Below are 15671 nucleotides of genomic sequence, written 5' to 3' on the forward strand. Positions count from 1 at the left end.
AAGAGTTAATTTATTTCGTTAGATTTAAATTATATTTAACTTAGGGGGGTGTTAGTGTTAGGGTTAGACTTAGCTTTAGGGGTTATACATTTATTAGAATAGCGGCGAGATTCGGTCGGTAGATTAGGGGTTAATAATTGAAGTTAGGTGTCGGCGATGTTAGGGAGGGCAGATTAGGAGTTAATAAATATAATATAGGGGTCGGCGGTGTTAGGGGCAGCAGATTAGGGGTACATAGCTATAATGTAGGTGGCGGCTCTTTGCGGTCAGCAGATTAGGGGTTAATTATTATAGGTAGGTGGCGGCGACGTTGTGGGGGGCAGGTTAGGGGTTAATAAATATAATATAGGGGTCGGCGATGTTAGGGCAGCAGATTAGGGGTACATAGCTATAATGTAGCTGGCGGCAGCGTGCGGACGGCAGATTAGGGGTTAATAAGTGTAGGTAGCTGGCGGCGACATTGTGGGGGGCAGATTAGGGGTTACTAAATATAATATAGGGGTCGGCGGTGTTAGGGGCAGCAGATTAGGGGTACATAAGGATAACGTAGGTGGCGGTCGGCAGATTAGGGGTTAAAAATTTTTAATCGAGTGTCGGCGATGTGGGGGGGCCTCGGTTTAGGGGTACATAGGTAGTTTATGGGTGTTAGTGTACTTTAGAGCACAGTAGTTAAGAGCTTTATGAACCGGCGTTAGCCCAGAAAGCTCTTAACTACTGACTTTTTTCTGCGGCTGGAGTTTTGTCGTTAGAATTCTAACGCTCACTTCAGCCACGACTCTAAATACCGTAGTTAGAAAGATCCCATTGAAAATATAGGATACACAATTGACGTAAGGGGATCTGCGGTATGGAAAAGTCACGGCTGAAAAGTGAGCGTTAGACCCTTTTTTGACTGACTCCAAATACCGGCGGTAGCCTAAAACCAGCGTTAGGAGCCTCTAACGCTGGTTTTCACGGCTACCGCCAAACTCCAAATATAGGCCTAGGTGCCTGAAATGAAAGAAATAATGTTGTTAGAAATGTTCATTTGAGTATTTACTTATATTCATATAAAAACACAGCAGATTACACATTGTTATATAGTATTTAAATTATGCAGGCTGTATTTAAAAAATGAACCCAAGAGTTACAATGTAAAACATGTGTTTTTGCTGGTCAGCACAGATGTTGATTTAATACAACAGGGACAATTTAGCACCTATGTGCATAAGACTGTTTCCTTTGAAATTGTCTGTTCAGCTAAGAACTGGTTCTTTGAATCTCATTAAGCCTAAAAGAAAGATCCAGTGATTTCTCAGACATTGTGTCTGTATATCACTGCATGGGGTCATCTATCTGATAATCTTGTTCTCAGATGTCCTGTTAATCAGGAAAGGGAATCTTCATGTCTGATTTAAGATTTGCAATACCCAAAATATAGATAGCCATCTCTTTGGAACAAATTGCTTGACTTCATGACCAAATGTCTTTTCTTTGTTCTCACCTGGATGCATTGTAATTAGGAAGGAGGGGGTTGGTTTACATACAGTGACATTTGGAGTTTTACCAATGAAATTAATTATTTGGTGTACACAACCATAGATTTATTAAATAATATAAATATATATGTCTATATTATTTAATAATACTCAGATACCTTGACAGGATAGAGCAGGAAGCATAAAGGAGGTAACATGAAGCAGGGATGACAGAGGAGGGAGGATAGAGCAGGCGGGAGTAGGATTTGGGCTAGGGTCATAAACTATTTAGGATAGAGATTGAGGTTTACCTTCCAAACATTATACTGAGACTTTCCAGGACGTTAGAGAACTTGTAGGTGCTGTCCCACTGATGTTTTGTGGGCCCAGCCGGAGGGACAGCAGTCCAGGCCAGCTTCACCAAGGCATGTTGTGAGTGTTTGAGGTACATTGTAGACTGTGGATGTGATAGGGGTGTGTTATTGGCCCTGGCCAAGCAGCTGCGGCAATCTTGAAGGATTTCAGATGGTTGGAAGGTTTGGGTTAGGGTTTGGAGTTGAAGATTGGATGAGGGGATTTAGGTTAGTCTTGGCTTAGATATAGGGTTAGTGCTAGAGTTAGTGATCAGGGTTAGGGAGGTTACATACTAGTGGTTAGAGACTAGAGTTATAGTTAGGAGCACCACGTTTCTTGGGGGAAAAAAGACTGATTGTCCTTATTAGCATATATTTGCATATAAAGTTATACAGCATTACTCAGAAATTAAAGCAGCTAGGACTGATTAAAAATATTAATTTGTTTAAAATTAGATTCCAACACACTTATAGGTTTCATCATAACAAAACCTTATATTTTATAAATATAACAATAATGATTGTTATTTGCATAATTTTCTATTGTTTTAAATTAATGTTATCATTAATGGAAGCTGTAATAAATTATTTAATACACTTATAGGGCTTTGGGTTAACCATTTACTATAGCAACTAGATCTGGGTAGGCTGTTACTTGTTACTATGGTAACCAGCGCACTCTGAGCTAATGTGTAAGGGAGCAGCGTGCTGGAAGCACAGATTGCTGTAGAACCGGAAGTTGTTTATTTGCCAGTCAAAGCTTCTCAACGTAGCAGCAAGTTTGGTTCCTGGTGGCAGGTGTTGCTGTACTATCTTTTACAACTTGCCTCTCCACTATCCCACCTGATGCCGAGGTTCGAGTTTATTGGTCAGGATTATTTGGGATTAGTGTGATGCTTTCTTTTTTTAACTATTTCTGTTTATTTTCTTACCCAGTGGGAGGGGGTTATTTGAGCAGGGTGATTAGATGTGATATTACCTTCTGTTAATGATTTTAATATATTAATAAAGGCTATGTTTTATGAGTAGGGATTAGTGCTGCAAGCCCCCATACTTTCTCTCTTTTGTGTAATTTAATTGTCCAGTGTTTAACTTGGGTTTATAGCCAGTTATCTTTAGTTTGGTGCGGCAGGATGTTGGCTGGGTTACCGGAGCTTGGTGTGTCTAATGGGGAAGATCTCAAGGAGACCCTTACTAACTGCACTGAACCTCTGAAAGCCATAGAGCACAAATAGTCAAATAGTTTTATATATATATATATATATATATATATATATATACACATGTGTTACATATAGATTGCCAGGGGAAAAATTAATGTATGTGTGTGTGTTATTATGCTAGGGAAAGGGTTAGTCCTGTAATGTGTGATCTATCTAGCAGGTAAATCATTAATTTGTGTGTGTGAGATATGTTTATCATTTGCAGCTAACGTTGCCAGGTGTCCAGTATTAAACACAACTAGGTTTATGATAAGGCTAGTAGTTTAATTATGGTCCGTAGGACATATAGTCAGTAACATCACAAAATATATATATATATATATATATATATATATATATAACTAATACCTTCACATTAAGGGGTTAAAGAAAACAAATACCTACATATATCATCAGTATAGACACTAATTGCAGGCACAATGTGATTATGCTTTTTGAAGTTTTGCATATATGTATAATGCTATAACATTATAATGCATAATTTCCCAATTCTGGTTATCCATCTTAACATCTATGCATATATCAACAAAATGTATAAAACTGAAAGAAGTTGAAAAACATACTAGTTGTTTAATGACAAATTACCTAAATGCCAACTTCCAAAATGGAGGATGTAACCACAAACCTGGCAGAAACTCATCAATGGATTGTTTAAAAGGACTCTTGGACATGCGCACTAACATTCCTTGACAAAGCATACCAGCGAAACATACGTCGGAACTGAACTGTTCTATATTGAGTTTTATTGCGTCTCTACACTAGCCAGGACACCTGGGGGCTTAGCGCTATTGTCTTGCTACTAAAAAGGTTTTGGTTTCAGCGGTCACACTCCTGCTGATCCATTTACCTCTTTGCAAGTTTGGCGATTTGAAGCATTTGTTACAGCATATCTGCTTTTGTACCCTTACATTGTGGTGTTATCAAGGCTTATGTGACGCTTTTATATATTTTAAAATAAATTTGTATCCAAGTTTTGCCTAGTGTACTGTTTTCCCATCAGTATAAAGTGGGAGTGCGCATATCCTTGAGCTTAGTGGAAAGCTCCAACAAATGTGAGTAGTCATTTGTTACAAAACAACTACTTCCTCAAAGTGCCATTACAGATTCACACTATGTTGCAATTTTCTGTTTCCTTTTTTATGGGATCTCACTGAGGAATGCTAACAAGCTGAAAAACTCATCCAGAGGACACAGACATATCCTTGATTCAGAACTTTATTTGGTTTTCCTTTTATGATTTTTGTTATCACATTTATTTCACAGAACTTCTAAGTGCCATTTGTTACATTATATAATATACTTTGCAAATATGTATATGTGAAATTAGTATTAAAGATAAACATTGATGCTGACATTTGGACAACACAGTATAATATTTTAGACAATGATTTTAAAATTCAATTTGATGTTTGATTCAATAGAATCTTAAGATTGTAATCAGGAGGGATTAGTGAGGTGCAGAGAGTAAACTGGCCCAGCTCTTAAAGGGACAGGAAACTTCAAAATATTTTTTCATGATTTGGATAGAACATTCAATTTTAAACAACTTTCAAATTTACTTCTATTATCAAATTTGCTTCATTCTCTTGATATCCTTTGCTGAAGGAACATCATTGCACTACTGGCAGCTAGCTGAACACATCTATTTATCCAATCACAAGAGACAAATGTGTGAAGGCACCAATTATATAGTAGCTAGCTCCCTCTTGTGTAGGATATGTGCGTATTCTAATCCAACAAGGATACCAAGAGAACAAAGCACATTTGAAAATAGAAGTGAATTTTAAAGTGTTTTAAAATGACATGCTCTATCTGAATCATGCAACTTAAATTTTTACATTCCTATCCCTTTAAAATATCCATTGATTGCAAATAAATACATATGATACTCTGATTAGATGTTATATTTGCAATTATTCCTGCTAAGAATAATAATACACTTACAATATATACATATAGTGGTATAAATAAACACAGAAATATGACAGACAACATTGTTTAGAACAAAAAATGGAACTTAGGGACATGTAAATATGTTTGCAAAAGATTTCTGACATAACACACGTATATATAGCTTTAGAGAAATGTGCTTGTTCATGAACAGTAATGAAATGGTATAAATAAAGTTGGGAGGAAAAACCCGAATAACCGTGACAACGATGACTGTTAGTTAACACCAGTCCGATGCTCTTCGCACCATACTTGACGCGCGTGTTTTTAACGGCTTTTTAAAAAAAATATTGAGATCGTATTCAGATCCGCTGCAGCAATGTTTGGTGAGCGTATTGATGCCAGCGAAAGCAACATAGTTGAAATTTGATAATAGGCCCCCTAGTGTGAACTCAGCTATGACACGTATCCAGTCACCTATAGGTTTTCCAGTATTTTTATGAAGCACAACTAGCAACCCTACATACAAATATCAGCTATGGGCTAAATTATGAGTGGAGCAGTAGTTGACACTCTTTAAAACTGCTAGAAGTAATTTTTTGTGCTCAGAGATTCACGAGTTGAAAGTAAAAAGTTTGCTCCCTCATGTTCATAATGTCACGGTAACAAATATACTTTGATAAGTTGCAAATGCAAAATTGCATTCCCCCATAGACTTCAATGGAGCCGAAAAAGTAAAAAAAAAAAATAGCACCCACAAGTCGCACAAACACGATCTCGCTTATTTAAAAACGTAACATAAGAAGATAATATTGCATATTTCATAATCTAATATTCTACGCATAGCAGAATACATTCTATTTATTCTTTAAGAGATATTTAAATATATATCTGATGGGTATTTGCACACACACACACACACACACACACACACACACATATATATATATATATATATATATATATATATATATACACACGCATATATATATATATATATATATATACATGATTATATATAGGTCTAAATATATACAGATATATATATATATATATATATAAATAGGAATATCTATTTAAAATACATAAAACATATTCCCTTTGTGCAGAACATTGGAATGTAAGATATTTACTGTAAATAGGAACAAGATCTTCCTGTCTATAAATCAGTCCAGATTGGAATGCATAGAAAGAACTGTTTGCAGAAAAATGCAAGTGAAGTCTGTGTTGTGTGATTATTGTATTAGGTTCATAATGCTGTTTAGCAAATGTTTTTGTTCATTTAACTTAGTTTAATTATATATTCTGTGTTGTGTGATTATTTTATTAGGTTTATAATGCTGTTTAGCATTTAAAGTCTTCATTTCAAAGCTTTAAAAATAATGTATTAGGTGTTACTTATGACAATTTTGAGAGGGGCCTGGAACCTATCTGCCTCACTTAACATTGACTTACATTATAAACTGGGTTTCAATTTACAACGATTTCGATTTACAACCATTCCTTCTGGAACTTAACACCGGCGTAAACTGAGGGTTTCCTGTATATATATATATATGTCTATATATGTATACATATGTATTTATGTGTTTATATGTCTGTATATACATTTATAGAGCGGCAACAGATTCCGCAGCACTAATAGACATGTGTATGTATCTATCTCTATTTTAAAGCCATTTGCAGTCTTTTTTTTTTTATAACACCTGAGACCTTAAATTACAGGCATTTAAAATTGCCTGTAATGTACTATCTGAAACCTTAAAGAACAAAAATGTGTTTCATATCACTTTACTAGGTCCCATAGGATGTAACCTGTAGTGTACTGCAAACATTTAACAATAAATGCTCTCAAGAATTAGAATATGATATTTTTTTATCAAGCCATAAATAATCTACTAGACATGTGCAAAAATGCATACTTTATTATTCAGTTTGTAAACAAATAATGTATTTACCCTATTTCTTTGGCAATTACTTTGATCTAACACTAGGTATTTGATATCAAAAGTGCAATTTAAAATATCTAAATAGCTGATTTTTAAGTATCAATAGGACTGTTTTTCAAGTTCTCAGTATACTGTAATTAAGCCTTCTTTAATAGGTTTGTTACAGTATGTCATGCATGAAAATGTGAGGATTTTGAAGTTTACATTTTATCTAAGTAGTGGTCTTATTATAGATAGCTAGACCATTATGACACTGGCAAATCAGACAACTTGGGAAATGGAGAAATAAGCATGGGCATAACTGCTAGGGGTTTCGGGTGATCCAGTTGCTGCTATCATTAACAGATATTCTTTGTGCCCCCATAAATAAATAAACATATTTATTGCAGAAATGTGCAGAACATCTGACCATTTAATAGTTTTAGGTAGGAACCCTTTTAATATGTCAAAGGGAATGGGAAATCAGGCTAAATCTTGTATCTTATGATATTTGGAAGTCTTATTATTCTATAGTAGTTCTGCTTACATACAAATCCAGTACAAAAAGAGTGGTGGCTTGCAGGGTATTAATATATTGTAATACTACAATTGTAAAGTGTTTTTTTTTTCAATATAGGCAGGTTGTTTCGCCCTCTTTGGGGCTCTTCAGTATGATATAGGTGCTATATTGTTGAACTCAAGCATTGATTTTAGGTTTACGGCTATATTCCAGTTTTGCTGATGATTACATACATTTTTGTAACCACACTTACAAAGCATGAAATGAATGCTTGAGCAGAACAGCAGCACCAACCATAGACAGCCTGTTTGGCCCGTTTGGGGCTCATCCCTCCATTGTATTAATACTAGCAAAAAACAAATATACTTATCTGTGCAAAATTGCAACACTTATAATTCAAAATCCATTTCAATATAATGGGCAGCCCTATAGCAAAGGGTGGAATACTCAAGGACATCAGCATCAACCATAATTACTTGAGTGAGAAAGAGTCCCAAAGTAGCGAAACAGGCTGCCTATGGTTGATGCAATGTTAGTTAAGCCTTATGTATTTCACAGTTTGCTACACTACAGGTTTAAACTGACAGGAGCATAAAGGGTGCCATATTAAAATGCATTTTGAATTAGTAATACACTCTGTGGGATAATTTGTATATTCTATCCATTGTAAATTTATTCCTTGCTGAACTAATTAAATGAAGGCTTTATCTCACTCTATTAACAACAATACATTTATTTGGTACAATCGGAGACCCTGCTCTAAAGGATCTCCATGGGTTTAAGTGCAGACCCTGTTCCAAGAACCTTACAATCTAGTGTTTCAGTGCTTTGCCCAAAGAGCTTACAATCTTGTGTTGAAAATAAAATAAAGCCCAAATGTAAGACTGCACTCAGCATGTTACATAACACTAGTCCCTCTGAAATCTTCAATCTTCCTGCTACTGCCATAGAGTATTCCAGTCTTTGTTATACTGTTTGCCAGATATGAATCAGTCTATGCACATCTTGTAAGGATTTTTCATCCAATACAAAAAGATAGTTGCATAACACATTGTACCTTATAATGCAGTATTTTTTTCAGTTTCTAATATGTGGTATAAAATACAGGACCATCCCATGATGTATCAAATATTGTGCTTCACTAGGACTCTCTACTTCAAAAGTCCAACAGTAGTACTTGTCCCACGGTGACTGTAGACATTCAAGTTCAGTGTCACAGACATATGGTAGTCCTTGTTCCAGGGTGCTTATAACCTTTGTAGTATTATTTGTGTCCCTACGCCAAGGATTACATTGAGGATATAAGTGCAAACATATTAATCATGGCATTGTATTCTCTTCACCAAGATCCTTAACATTATTACATTATACAGATGTGTGCAATAAGAGTGGATTTAAGCCATTTCATTTGATTTAATATCAGTTTATTAAAGTTATAGCAGTGTAAATGTAATTATGCTTTATTGTTGGTTTTATGATTCAAGTTCTAGTGTCACAGAGATGATTTGTTTATCTTATATCAAAAAGTCTTAAAAAGTACAGAAAGCTTTAAACATACAGAACCAAATTAAATCTAAAGATTTTTATGAAATGAAAAGTACAGGAAAAAATGTCTGTAGGCTCTTGGGAGTAGGACCTGTATTTACATTCTAGTGTGGTAATGAGATATCTTGCTGGAAGCTTACAAACTTTTTAATCTCAGAAAATCTTACCTTAGATACTTACATTTAGGTGAAACAAAAATCCTTGAAGGACATCTGCCATCAGTGCGTTTACTGCTGGTCAGATGCGCATCAGTCTGATCTGAATTAATTCAAGATTCCCAGTTGACTTTTCTTCATCCAGGTCAAGCTGAAGAAACAGCTAAGTACAGTGTTGTCAGGGTGCCAGGAATCAGACTGAGACGAGAAGTGCAAAAATAATCACACCTTTATTAATAGCAAGAAATAATAACATGTCCACAAGCCAGGAATCAAAACCAGAGCTGGTAGTCAGACGAGCCAAGTCAGGAGCCAAAGCGAGTAGTCAGACGAGCCAGAATCAGGAACAAGGAGAACAGCAGAGTCAGGAACAAGCCAGGGATCAGGAACCAGGACGGATGTCAGACAGCCAGGTTATACACAGGAGCTCTCACAAACAGGTCTGAGACAATGCAAGGGCAAAGCATACTGAACAGAGGCCCTTTAAATAATAAGTGATGGGCGGTGCTGAGCAGAGGAAGGAGATGGCAGCATAATAGAGCTGCTCTGAGCAGGACACCGATAAAGGAGACTAAAGAAGTAGGCTAGACTTGCTGAAAGGACTTAGGCTGTCAGCGACTAATACTCTGACTGACAGGGAGGAAAATGTGACCTCCCGGGAACCCAGCAAGTAACGCACTGAGGAGTTTCAGAGGAGAAGTTGCTCCGGGAGAGAAGGGATCAGACGCCATCTTGCCGAACCACATGGGGCATAACTACGACACAGCAGTGAAAAGTATAACTTTGCTCCAGTCCGTAAGTCTTTTTAGCATTCCAGCTATCTCATTGAGGTCCGGAACACAGGTTAAACATAATGCCACAGCTGGGAAATACTTTGACTACACGCCATGACAATACTGGCGGCGCATCAGATGCGAGGGGACCGCTTTAAACATACAGGTTTTACCACATCACAAAGTCATATATCTGGCAAGGCAAAGCTTCAGCAAGCTAATGAATAAAAAAGGCTAGTTGAATTTATGCAAGTCCGCCACAGGAATATTATGTAGTCAGCCCCAAGTTATAACACTGTAAAGTCACCCTCAGAGGAAGAATCTATCTACATTTTTGGTTTACCCCTTAACACAGTCAAGTTTGCCAGCCACTTCTACAAGAAGCAGACTTTTACCTTGTCCCTCCATTACGCTCTAAGGTGTTCAGACGCTTTAACTGAGGATCAGATAGGAGTTTAGCCACAGCCGCTATAGGCTGGGTGTCTGGCTAATTTAAGACATCTAGAGATTGCTGCACTGGACTAAATTAACAGTAATTTAAAGCCTGCTATAATCTGAGTGGAGCTAAACTAGTCAATTTCCAGGGCTGTGGTGGAGTTAAACAACAGCAGTGATAATGGCAGCCAAAAAACTGAATAAATCTACCATTTCAGGGAAGGCAGCTGCAGCTAGCTTATTCTTTAAATCCTCTAAAGGGGATAAAGTGGCGGAACACTTAGATTCAGAACAAGGGGAGGACATAGAAGTGGATATGGACTCCCAGACATGTGAAGCTGATTCTATCCCAGTAACCCGTGCTGATATCAAAATGCTGGTCTCTAAGAAAGATATTGAAAGGAATTTTGAGAAGCTATGGAACAAAATGGACTCCTTTCAAAACACCATCACTAACAGTCTTACAGAGATAAAAAGTGAGATACAGGATCTGGGAACCAGAGTCTCCACGCTGGAGGAGAATGAGAATAATGTGGATGAGAAAGTGACTAATCTCAATCAACGCACGCAAGAACATCAGCTTGAACTAGAGACCCTCCATGACAAGATGGAGGATTTAGAAAATCGCTTACGCAGAAGCAATTTGAGGTTGAAGGGGGTCCCGGAGACCATCTCACAGCCAAACCTCCAAAGTTATTTAAAGCAGCTGTTCAGGTCGATTACTGGATGCTCAGAGAAAGATAACTTCCAGATAGAGAGGGCGCATAGGGCCTTGATAGCTAAACCTAAAGGAGACAACCCGCCCAGGGATGTGATTGTGAAATTACTTTGTTTTCCAGAAAAAGAGGCAACTCTTTCAGCGGCCAGGAAGAACCCAACCTTTAAATACCAAGGGGCAGTGGTGCAATTCTATCAGGATTTATGCACCCGTACCTTGATGAGGAGAGGCTCACTCAGACCTCTCACACAATTGCTCCAGAAACATCAAATAATTTACAGGTGGGGGTTCCCCTTCGCCCTCCATATTTTGCATGAAGGGAAAACACTTTCGATAAAGGAAAGGAAGGATATTCCCAAAATTTGTGAATATCTGGGCATGGAACTGCCGGAACTACCAATCACCCACAGTGACTCGGAGGACGAACATCAAACCCATAAGGAAAACAACCATAAAAGAGCCAAGTGGGTCAAAGTCACTAAAAAGAAGCCAAAATGACTCTTCTGCGAAGTGGAAGATTCCTGAATTCCTGGTGGACAAGCTGCCGGTCTTGCCGATGTGACATGGGGCAGATGAGTATACAAAAATAACTGTGTTTTGATATTTTCTCCCTAAAAGTTGAAGTGCATTAGCAGAGACTCTTATGACAGAAGGAAAGACACTGTTCTACTTAGACAGCTGAAGCACTGTTCATTATGTAATGTACTCAGAGTTGAAGTTTTAGTCTTACTATAAAGTAGATATCCTTTGTAGTAGGTTTAGCTTTACTTAAGATGTTCAGGTGTCCTGCACGACACTAATTATTTTCAAATGTTAATTTGTTTAGATGTTCTCTTCCGCTATGTATGTTTTTCTTTTTTTTTTACAGAGGTCAGGAGGAACATCAAATGTTTTAATTGGCCGATGAGCCTGAATCATTGTTTTGTTTCACTTAAAATGTTCAGATTCTTTTTTAGGTTGTTAAGTCTGTGTGGTCTACTGGGTTATTGGAGGTTGTACATGTTAACATCAGTCCTGGCAATCACACCACTATATAACAAATGACACCTACTCTCTCAATCCTCTCACATAATGTGAGGCGCTTAAATACAAACATTAAGCACAAGACAGCTATTAACCATTACCTGAAACTAAAAGCTAAGATTGTCTTCATCCAGGAGACACATTTCACTCAAGCACTGATACCTAAATTCTGGCATAGGCACTTCCCTACACATTATCATTCCACCACGGATCAAAAAAAGAGGGGGGTATCGATTCTAATTCATTCATCTTTAAACTTCACAAAAGAAGAAGTCATAACTGACCCGGAGGGGAGGTTTCTTATCGTGAGGGGGAGGATACACGACACAAGGGTAACGCAATGTAATGTATATGCCCCGAATGAACAGCAGCACTCGTTCTTTAAACAGATCTACCTAACTCAATGGTCCCAGACTAGAACAATTTTAGCTGGAGACTTTAATATTTCACTCTCGCCACAGGTTAGAGTCTTGACAAATAAACTCTCAAAGAAACTACTTAGACAAAACTCGATAGCCAAATCAATCAGAGAATCATTATCCTCACACAATCTAGTCAACACTTGGGAGACACTCTATGGGAACACGAATGATCATACATTTTATTTGCATGCACACAAGTCGTATACCAGACTAGATTATATCACACTTAGCCAGATGATGATCCCTAATATAATAAACGCTTCTATATTTCCATGCGTATGGTCAGACCACTCGGTGGTCCAAGTTGAGCTAAGGGGATTACTTAATTTTCAAAGGCAGAGATCTTGGACTTTCGACCCCATATCCTAAATGATCCACATATCCAGGGCAACAAATTATTTAGAGAATATTGGGAGTTCAATAGGGGCACCACTGTAAATCAACTATTCTCCTGGGCGGCACACAAACCTTACATGAGAGGGTTGTTTATTCAAGAAAAATCCAGGATTAGGAAGCTTTCACACAAAACTATAGATCAACTCCAAGGGGAAATTCAGAAACTAGAAACACTACACAAACAAACCTTGTCGGCAATGACTTTCACACTACTACAGACTAAGAGAAAACTTCTAGCAAAGATTTTAAATGATTCGGCCACTAGGGCTATCCAAAGATTAAAAACCTCCTACTTTGTTTTCTCAAACAAACCTGATAAATATTTAGCCAATAAACTAAAGGAGAGAGTAAAATGTATTCCATACAGGCCATTCAGAATAATGTGGGTATTAAAACTGCAAATCCACAAGAGATCACAGAGACTTTTGCATCCTATTACGAATCACTATATGATGGTAAGAAGGTTATTAATTCACCCCAGGTACTAATTAAGACAACAGAGTTTTTAAATCAAGCCCAAGTTAGGGTAAGCTCAAGCACAGACAGGGATAGTTTGAATGCGGATAATAAATCCTTGTGGTTTTGAAGGATCTTAAAATAGGTAAAGCGGCAGGGCCTGACGGCTTGACAAGTGAATATTATAAATCCTTTAAAAAGGAGCTGACCCCGCATTTAAAGAAATTCTGTAACGATATTATGAAAGGAGAGGTGATCCCTTCAGATTTACTGAGAGCTAAGATTATAGTTATCCCCAAGCAAGGGAAAGACCCGACACAATGTAAGAACTACAGACCAATATCATTAATTAACCAGGATATAAAGATACTGACAAAAGTTTTAGCCAACAGACTCAGGACAGTTATCCCGAACATAATTCACCCTGACCAGGTGGGGTTCATTCAGGGACGGGAGGCTCCAGACAATGTTAGGAGAACCATAGACTTGACGGAACATTTAAGAATTAAGGAAACGCCTTCTCTGCTCCTATCGCTGGACGCGGAGAAGATGTTTGATAGAATTGACTGGTCATATATGTTAGAAGTCCTGAAGAAGTACGGGTTTGAGGACGAGTTCCTGCAGGCGATTAATGGAATTTACTCATCACCGACGGCAACAATTAGTGCCGCGGGATACCATTTTAGAACTATACCAATTTTGAATGGTACTAGGCAGGGTTGCCCCCTGTCCCCACTGTTATTTGCCCTTTGTATTGAACCGCTTGCATCATGTATTAGGAGATCGGATGATATCAGTGGAGTTAAAATAGGGAAAAGAGAATATAAATTATCGTTGTTTGCAGACGACATTCTGTTAACGCTCACTAAACCCTTAAAATCTATGACACATCTATATAAGATTTTACAAGACTTTTCGGAAATTTCAGGCTATAAGATTAATGTAGATAAGTGTGAGGCCTTACCAATATCAATCCCCCCACAGACGAAAAAGTTACTAGAAATTAACTTTGATATTTCATGGGCCAAGAAATCCCTCATATACTTAGGTGTTAATCTAGCAGATTCTTACTATAAGCTTTATCAATTAAATTATAACCCACTATATCAGAAAATTAGACAAGATTTACAAAAATGGAAGAAAGGTAACTTCTCATGGTATGTCCGTTTATCATCTATAAAAATGAACATACTCCCCAGAATATTGTACTTATTTCGTGCCTTACCAATCAAAGTTCCCCATCAAGACCTCCAGAAACTGCAAGCTGATCTCCACTCATTCTTGAGAGAGGATAGGGGGGCAAGAATCGCGTCACAAATTTTGGCTCAACATAGACAGTGGGGTGGGGTAGGAGTGCCAAATTTAGCAGCTTACTATCAAGCGTCTAGGTTTGCCCAAACATCACTCCTTAGTAAGCAGTCGAGTACGGTAGCATGGACTAAAATAGAGAGAGACCTGGCAGGACAGACAAAGTCAGACGGTATACTATGGGATTCGGGTACAGGAGGTAGACCTCAAGTAGGCATACCCCCCCCCCCACCATTCTAGACTCACAAAGGGGTTGGAAAACAGCCATGAAATCCCAAAGGCTCTTACCTGTTTACTCATGGGTTAGGCCCATAAGGTATCTTTTGCCGAAAGATTTACATAGCTACATAGATAAATGGGCGAATAAGGGACTTTATACGGTAGCTGACCTGATGGTACAAGGACGCATAGCAACATATAATCACTTACAAGACATTCTACAGCCAGAAAAGCTGCACTGGTTTGCATATTTACAGATCTCTTCGGCCCTAAACAACTACACTAAATCTCACAAACAGCAAATTAGCACAAGTTTGGAAAGAGTTTGCAAGGCAGAGAGTAGGGAAAAAGGGACGATCTCTAAGCTGTACATTGACATTCAAGCTGATAAACATAATGCCAAATCTAACATTATTCTGAGATGGGAAGAGGACCTGGGCTTTACACTCCCAATAGAGGAATGGGATAAGGTATTCTATGACTCTGGCAGGGGCTTGATCGGCGCTGATTTAAAGGAAAACACCATGAAAACAATTTTTAGGTGGTATTTAACCCGATCAACACATCTCACTTTTCCAATAGCAAGAACAATTTATGCTACAGAGGGTGCGGAGAGAGAGGTACATATATACATATGTGGTGGGAATGCACGATTATCAGGGACACGTGGGTCAAGCTAAATTACTTACTTAGTTACCTTTTAGAAGAACAAATAACTCTGTCCATGGACCAAGTGCTTTTAAACAGAGACCTACCAAGACGTATACCGTCACTTAATAAATTTTGTAAAATGTTATGCACAATTACTAGAATGTGCTTAGCTAAATACTGGAAAGTGGGTAAACCAGCT

The sequence above is a fragment of the Bombina bombina genome, chromosome 2, assembly GCF_027579735.1.
Source record: "Bombina bombina isolate aBomBom1 chromosome 2, aBomBom1.pri, whole genome shotgun sequence".
Lineage (NCBI taxonomy): Eukaryota > Metazoa > Chordata > Amphibia > Anura > Bombinatoridae > Bombina > Bombina bombina.